This window comes from Pteropus alecto, unplaced genomic scaffold (genome assembly GCF_000325575.1).
Source record: "Pteropus alecto unplaced genomic scaffold, ASM32557v1 scaffold206, whole genome shotgun sequence".
In the NCBI taxonomy this organism is placed as follows: domain Eukaryota; kingdom Metazoa; phylum Chordata; class Mammalia; order Chiroptera; family Pteropodidae; genus Pteropus; species Pteropus alecto.
In genome coordinates, this window is record NW_006438906.1 from 4,768,054 (window position 1) to 4,774,796 (window position 6,743).

Genomic DNA, 6,743 nt, shown 5'->3' on the forward strand with positions numbered 1-6,743 from the left:
CTGAGGCAACGGGCCCCGCTGGCCGGAGCCGCCGGGCAGAGGGCGCGGGAGGGCCGCTCCTCGGGAAGGGCCGCGGCCCCGACGCTCGTTGCAGGGCTCGGGGGCGGCGGAGAGCGACCCGCGCTGACCCCAGACCCCTGCTTTGGGGCCGTGGCTTCGCCTCCTGACATCCCGTTGGGGCCGAGGGCTACCGCGGTCGCGGGGCCGCCGAGTGACAGGTGCCGCCGCCCCCTCCCCGCCGTGGGCATCGCGCTCCTTCTTGGGGAGCCGGGCGCTCGGAAATTTCTGGAGCGACATCCTGACTCGCTGTTTTCTCCCTTTCAGGTTTTTGTAGCCGCTTCTTTGCTCGAGTTAGGTCTCACCGAGCCCTATTTCTTTCTCTATGTACTTTGTGCGAGTAAGTTTTGGAGCATCGGTTAACAGCCTGTGGGTGAAATTTGGCTTTCGTTCATGAATGAGGTATAGTGAATTACTTTTTGAATAAAGTGCTCCTCCTCCTCTCCGCTAGCTATTGAGAAGTAAATGAGGAGGCTTTTAAATTGTTTGTTTGTTTGTTTTGCTATTGTTTGGAACAAGCAGTCTTATCAGAATTTTGTCAGGTCTCTAACATTTAAGGTGCTTAGTAGATATTGAACAGTCAAGACAAAAAAAGGCCTATTAAATATTTTTTCTGTCCAGCTTCTTTTAGATTTTTTATTCTTAGCCACATTTTACAATCGAAGAGTTACAGCTTTCATTAGAATCACTGATGATAGATCTCTTTTTTTTTTTTTTTTTTACTGAAAAGCCAGTGAAATTTTTTTCTACACCATTCAGTATTGTCTATAGTAAATGTGCTTGTGATTGTAACCGGAATCATAAATAAATTTGACATTGCAACTATATCAGAGAAACTTTACAGGAAATTAAGATATAAAAATCTTTAATTTGTGGAAATATAGGGTTTTTTTTCTCCTCTCAGGTTTATAACACTATAGCTGGTATTAGTCAAATCCTAATCAATGGAAGATATTCTTAATTGTCATAAATGGTTACAACAGACTTATCCATAAGATTCCAAATAGTGGCTTCACTCTGTAGACCAAAAGCAAGAAACTAGAAGCTAACCAAAAGAACATTGGGGCAAATGAAAATAACATATGCTTTATTCAGGGGAGAAGTCCTCAGTACTTGTTTATACTTTTTACTTGGATTTTTCAGCCCATGGAAATTAGGCATCGCTGATCGGAGAGGGGAAGCAGTATTTATGAAGAAAAAAAATGGAATTTAAGGCAAACATATTAAGTATATGTGATTTGTTTGTAATAATTGTGTTAGCAAAGTTTTGGTATACATTTGGCACTTGGTTGTGATCCTTCATTTATAAGAAGCTGAAGTTATTTGAGGAACAGAGCATGAAATAATACAATTTTTAAATTTCACCAGGTATTAAATCACTGATGCTCAATGCCATTTCATTTTATGCTGGGTTTTTTTTTTTTTTTAATGTAAGCTACATTTCAATGAGACCACACTCATTGGCATCTATATTGTATTAATTTTTTTATTGGACAAACTGATTGATAGTGTTAATGGAAGAAGAGGACTGTAATTCACTTTGTAAAAAGGCATCAATTTGGTTGTCTTAGAAGATTTTATACATGTACATCAGTTTTGAAGTACCCTAACTGCGATTCCTTGTACTGAGGTATGGCCACAGCTACCATCTTTCTTTAACTTAGAGAAGTCATAGTCTAGAGGGATGAGGTCATAGTGGCAGTGGTCCTCAGAACTTTGGTAGAGGAGACCAACAGTAGCAGTGATTTTGAAATCGTGCCCCTTGGAGTTTAGGCTATTCATTTTTAGTAGAAGTTTAGTTTAAGAACCTGATGTAGCCTAATTCTTTTAAATCCACACTTTAAAACCAATTATGTTTTCCTAAACAAATGTTTCCTAAACAATATTAGTTGTAGAATGGCACTTATAATGAAGTAACTTTGAACTTCTAATAATCTTGAATTAATATTTGTATTATGGGAATTGAGGATTATGTATAGTGCATTTTGCATTTTCTTTTGCTGTCCATTCTGCTTTAGAGTATGTCTTTCAGTGCATGTATAGCTTTGTACTTTGGGAATATACATATTTAAAAAAAAATTCAGATGCAATAAATTTATGTCATGCATCAGGTCTTGTGGTATTTGTTAGGGATAGAAAAAAAGAGGCCCTTTCCTTTCAGGATCTTAAAATATGATGGAGATACAGAAGTTTAAGGATTATAGAGGGCTAGGCATAACAGTAAACGATAATTTTAAATAATTCCATTGAATAACAAGAATAAGTGTATAGTACAGAAATATTACAGAGGAGAGAATGACTAATTCAAAGGGCAAGTCAGAGAAAGCTTTATAGAAATACCTGAGTAGGATTTTGAATCATAAATACAAGTTTCAAGTGGAAGAGATGGAGGGCATTTTAGGCAAAGGGAATAGCATAAAGATACAAAGAAGTAAAACTAACGTGTTCAGAAAATTTTAGGTAGTTTGTTTTGCTGGCACAAAATCTGAGGAAGACAGTGCTTATAAAAAGCCCTAACATATTTAATAAGTTATTTAATAAGTTAATATTTAATAAGTTAAATAAAATTACTAAATTTTTTTCAATGGTGAGCTACCTACATATTTATATTTGTGGACTTATTTGTTTTTTGTGCATTTTGACCTGAATAATTTGTTTTTTAATTGTGAATTTTCTTCCTTCACAATTACTTAAATTAGCCTGTAAGTTATATTTAAAATGAGACTCACAGGAAATAGGGGAAACATATGAAGTAATCATTAGATTTCTGGATTAAAAACCTAATTCGTGTAGCATTTTAGCAATATGTAAATGTCTGTTTTATAGCAGTAGCCACCACATTCAGAGACTGAGCAACGTAGGTAGCTTAGTGCAGGGGTCCTCAACCCCTGGGCTGCTGACTGGTACCAGTCTGTGGCCCGTTAGGAACTGGACCACACAGAAGGAGGTGAGCGGTAGGAGAGCGAGTGAAGCTTCATGTATATTCGTAGCCGTTCCCTAGTACTAGCATCACTGCTTCAGCTCCACCTCAGATCATTAGGTATTAGATTCTCATAGGAGCACTGGTCCCTGGTGCCAAAAAGGTTGGGGACCACTGGTTAGTAGACGTTAACTATACTTAATTTTTTTATATAGTGTATCTTAAGTCCATATCATTTAAGTGTATATAAATGGCAGAGATTTTAAAGACTGTATGAGAGAGAAAAAAAGAAAAATAGTAGGGGGAGGGAGAAGAGCTCTATTTGAATTTATTCTCATATCTTAGATATGACTGTAGATGGAGATACAGAAGTTTAAGACACAAGACTGAAGGAATACCTAACCCTAATCATGCCCTGAAATGGTATCTTCTAAGAAGCCTGATTTTTTTCATGGTTTGCCTATTCGTTTTTCTCTTCAGGGTTTTAAAAAAAAGTTAACAAATGAATTCCTGAATTGTATAATGTAAGTATCTTTTTGCAAATTCTGAAAAATTTGTTAAGGAAAGTAATGTTCTCTTAAAAACACAACATAATCAGTCTTTGGCATTTATCTTCTGCATCACTAATCTAAAGGACCTAAGGCATCTCATTGTCAATTCTGACCCGTAGTTGCCCTTTTTAAGTTTGACACAGGGCAGAAAAAAAAAAAATCAATATTGCATTGATTACATCATGTTTACCTTTTTGAATTGGGTATAGATGACCATTTTCCTTTTTCAAGGTAAGATTTTTTTTCTTATAGAAGAAATGTAGAATATTTGAAGAAATAGTGAAAACTATAGAAAGGAAAATAAGCCTAATAAGTAGTCCTAAGCATTTTCTTCTTTTTGGTATGTATATAAATAATAACATTTATAGATTGGGGATTATTTTTATATTTTTATTCCTTTTCATTTAAAATTTACATTTCCCCCTCTTCTGAAATACTGGGTAGTGTACTTTTTGACATGGTACATAGATTTCTTTCATGGCTGTTGAGGTAGATCATGTGTTGAATGTTATGTACTATATGTAGCACAGATGATTGAGCCCTTCCTTGATGATTGTCCCATCTCTTCACTCTCAGCTGCTAAGTAGAGCTATTCTTTAATATTTACTATTATGTAAAGTATAGTAAAAGTGGTTGCCACTATCCTGTTCTCCTTTTTTTGTATTCCTACTCCTGACTGAAATGGGATCATTTATAGCAGCAGTCCCCAACTTTTTTGGCACCAGGGACCAGTGCTCCTATGAGAATCTAATGCCCGATGATCTGAGGTGGAGCTGAGGCAGTTATGCTAGCACTAGGGAGTGGCTGCAGATACAGATGAAGCTCCCTTTGCTTGCTCACCACTCACCCCACCTGCTGTGCGGCCCAGTTTCTAACAAGCCATGGGCCCGTACTCGTCTGCAACCTGGAGTTTGGGGACACCTGATTTATAGGTGAGCCCTTTTCCATTCTACCCTTTCATAAGGTAAAGTATTTTAGTACATGAGTTGCCAAGGTGTAGCATAGGTAGCTGCCTCCTCAGAAAATCAATTATTTTGTCTTTTGAGTGTTTATCATTATTTTCTCAGTTTAACAGTATTTGTTCTAATGCTTTCTTTTCATCTTGTTTTTTTGTCTTTCATTATTTCTTTTCATTTTTTCAACAAACACATTGTTTGCTATGTGCCCACTATTTAAGACATAGTCCTTACTGTGACTCTTGGGTTTCAGGTAGATTGGTATTTTTCTTCTGCAGTATATTAGGTGTAATCTTTAGGTCTGACTCTTTTCAGTGGCTCACTGCTCAACTACTACTTCTCAATGTGTAATAACTTTTTGTTTTTTTCATTTCAAAGATTAAAACCTTAGCTTTTAGAAGGGCCAGGTGTTGATTTGTTTCAAAACACTTTTTGTAATGGAGTCAGACATGCTTAGCCCAATTTTTAAACAGCTTATGCCAATTCTTCTGTGCTTCATAGGACCTCAAGACTTATTTTAGTTAACCAGAGTAAGAACACCAGTAGATGTTAACATTTGAGTACTTCTGCTGTACTGGCTACTGTTCTAAGCACTTTATTTATATAACTTATTCAGTCTTTGCAACAACTCAATGAGGCATTCTTGTCCCTGTTTCACAGGTGAGGAAACTGAGAGGTCAGGTTGCTTAGGGGCTCACAGTAAGCAGCAAGTTGATTTGACCAGGCATTCTTGCTCCAGGTCAACACTCTTGTGTTAGTACTTTTCTGCCATGTGACTTATGCATTACTAACGTAAAGGACCAGTGGCATCTCATTGTCCCCAAACTGAGAGGGGGTCAGTGGTGTCTCTATAGAACTGGGTGGAAAAAAATGGATTACATTTTCTTTACAGTAAATGATTAGGATAGGTAAAAACATAAAGTATATTAGGAAAAATACTAAATGTTGAATTTATATAAAACTTCAAAATCTTTTCAGGTTTCTAATGAGAAGACTGTGCGTGTGTCCATGAACATAAATTTTTAAATAAAATTTATCCATGAAATTAGAATACATAATTTCTGTTCCAGACTTTTAAATTATACTTTCTTTTTATTGAATTTCCATTAAATTTTGTTTGGAAGTGAATAGGTAACAAAACAAATCATTTTTGCTGTATAACCATTCAGTAATTTATAAGTTAAAATTATTTTAAAGAATCAAAAATCCTTTCTTGAAAATGTAATACAAATTTTTTTCTGACAAAATGAAAGTAATTCAAATTCAGTTGGACTTTTTAACTTTAAGTGTTTTAAATAATGATGAAGCTCTAATTTGCAGAAAGCATGTGCGTTGTTTGAGTAGTCACCTTGCAGCTAGATTTTATGCCATTAAAAAGACATGTCACTGGCAAGTAGGGGGAAATGTCTGCTATTTGTGAATATAGAGATTTCAGGCCATTGCTTAGAACCTTGCTCAGTAGGAGATTTTGTGCTTCCCTACTTCTGACCCCAGCAGCTGCTCCCTGTATTACATACCTGTGTTCTGGGCACCTAGAACACAAACTCTTTCAACAGTTCCATGGGCTTATCTGCCATGATGGGTGGCAGTGCATTCTGCTGCTGTCTGATGAAGTAGATTTCCAGGGGATTGAACACTTTTATTGGCACAGTTGACAAATAACTACAGAGCAGCATGTGCAGGAGTTGTCCTCTGGGAAGCATCAGAGGAAGCTGTTTGCATTTGGTGGTAACTGGCCCAGAGTTTCTTAATTCTCCAGGGTTTTCATGGCTGCCCCAAGGACTAAGGAAAACCTTATCTGGGAATATACTGGTAAGGAAACTCTGCCCTATGTCCCAGAAAGAAAATTTCTGTGAATTTCGGAGAGATGTTTCAGAACAGAATTTGTGAACATTTTACTCATGCAGAACAATCCAAATATGAAATTCACAGTTTTGATATCATTCTTAGAATGGAAAAGAAATTCATCTAAGATATCAGTCTTTATAAGGCTACATTATACTGCAGTAACAACTTGAAAATCTCAGCAGCTCAAAACATCAAGGTTGCTTTCTTACTCAAGCTACATGTTCATCACAGGTTAGTAAGAAGAATTTGTTCATTGTAGTTTCAGACTCCACCTGACTGATGGAGACTCCGTCTCAACATATGCTTCCAAAGTCACAGAAGCAGGGGAAGGAGAATATGATGAACCATGTTCTGGCTTTTAAAGCTTTTGAAGGCTTATATTTCACTGGACAAAGTCAGTCACATGGTCTT

At 36.7% G+C, this 6,743-nt stretch overlaps 1 protein-coding gene across 2 annotated transcripts in view; it reads left to right on the top strand.

Moving 5' to 3' along the window:
• Positions 1 to 304: 304 nt before the first annotated feature.
• GKAP1 (G kinase anchoring protein 1) overlaps positions 305 to 6,743 on the top strand; it is a 65,305-nt gene continuing 58,866 nt past the window's right edge. For both annotated transcript variants that reach the window (XM_006916094.3, XM_015592611.2), the window contains exon 1: positions 305 to 459. The gene's annotated coding sequence lies outside the window, so the exon portion shown is untranslated. The remainder of the gene's footprint in view (positions 460 to 6,743) is intronic.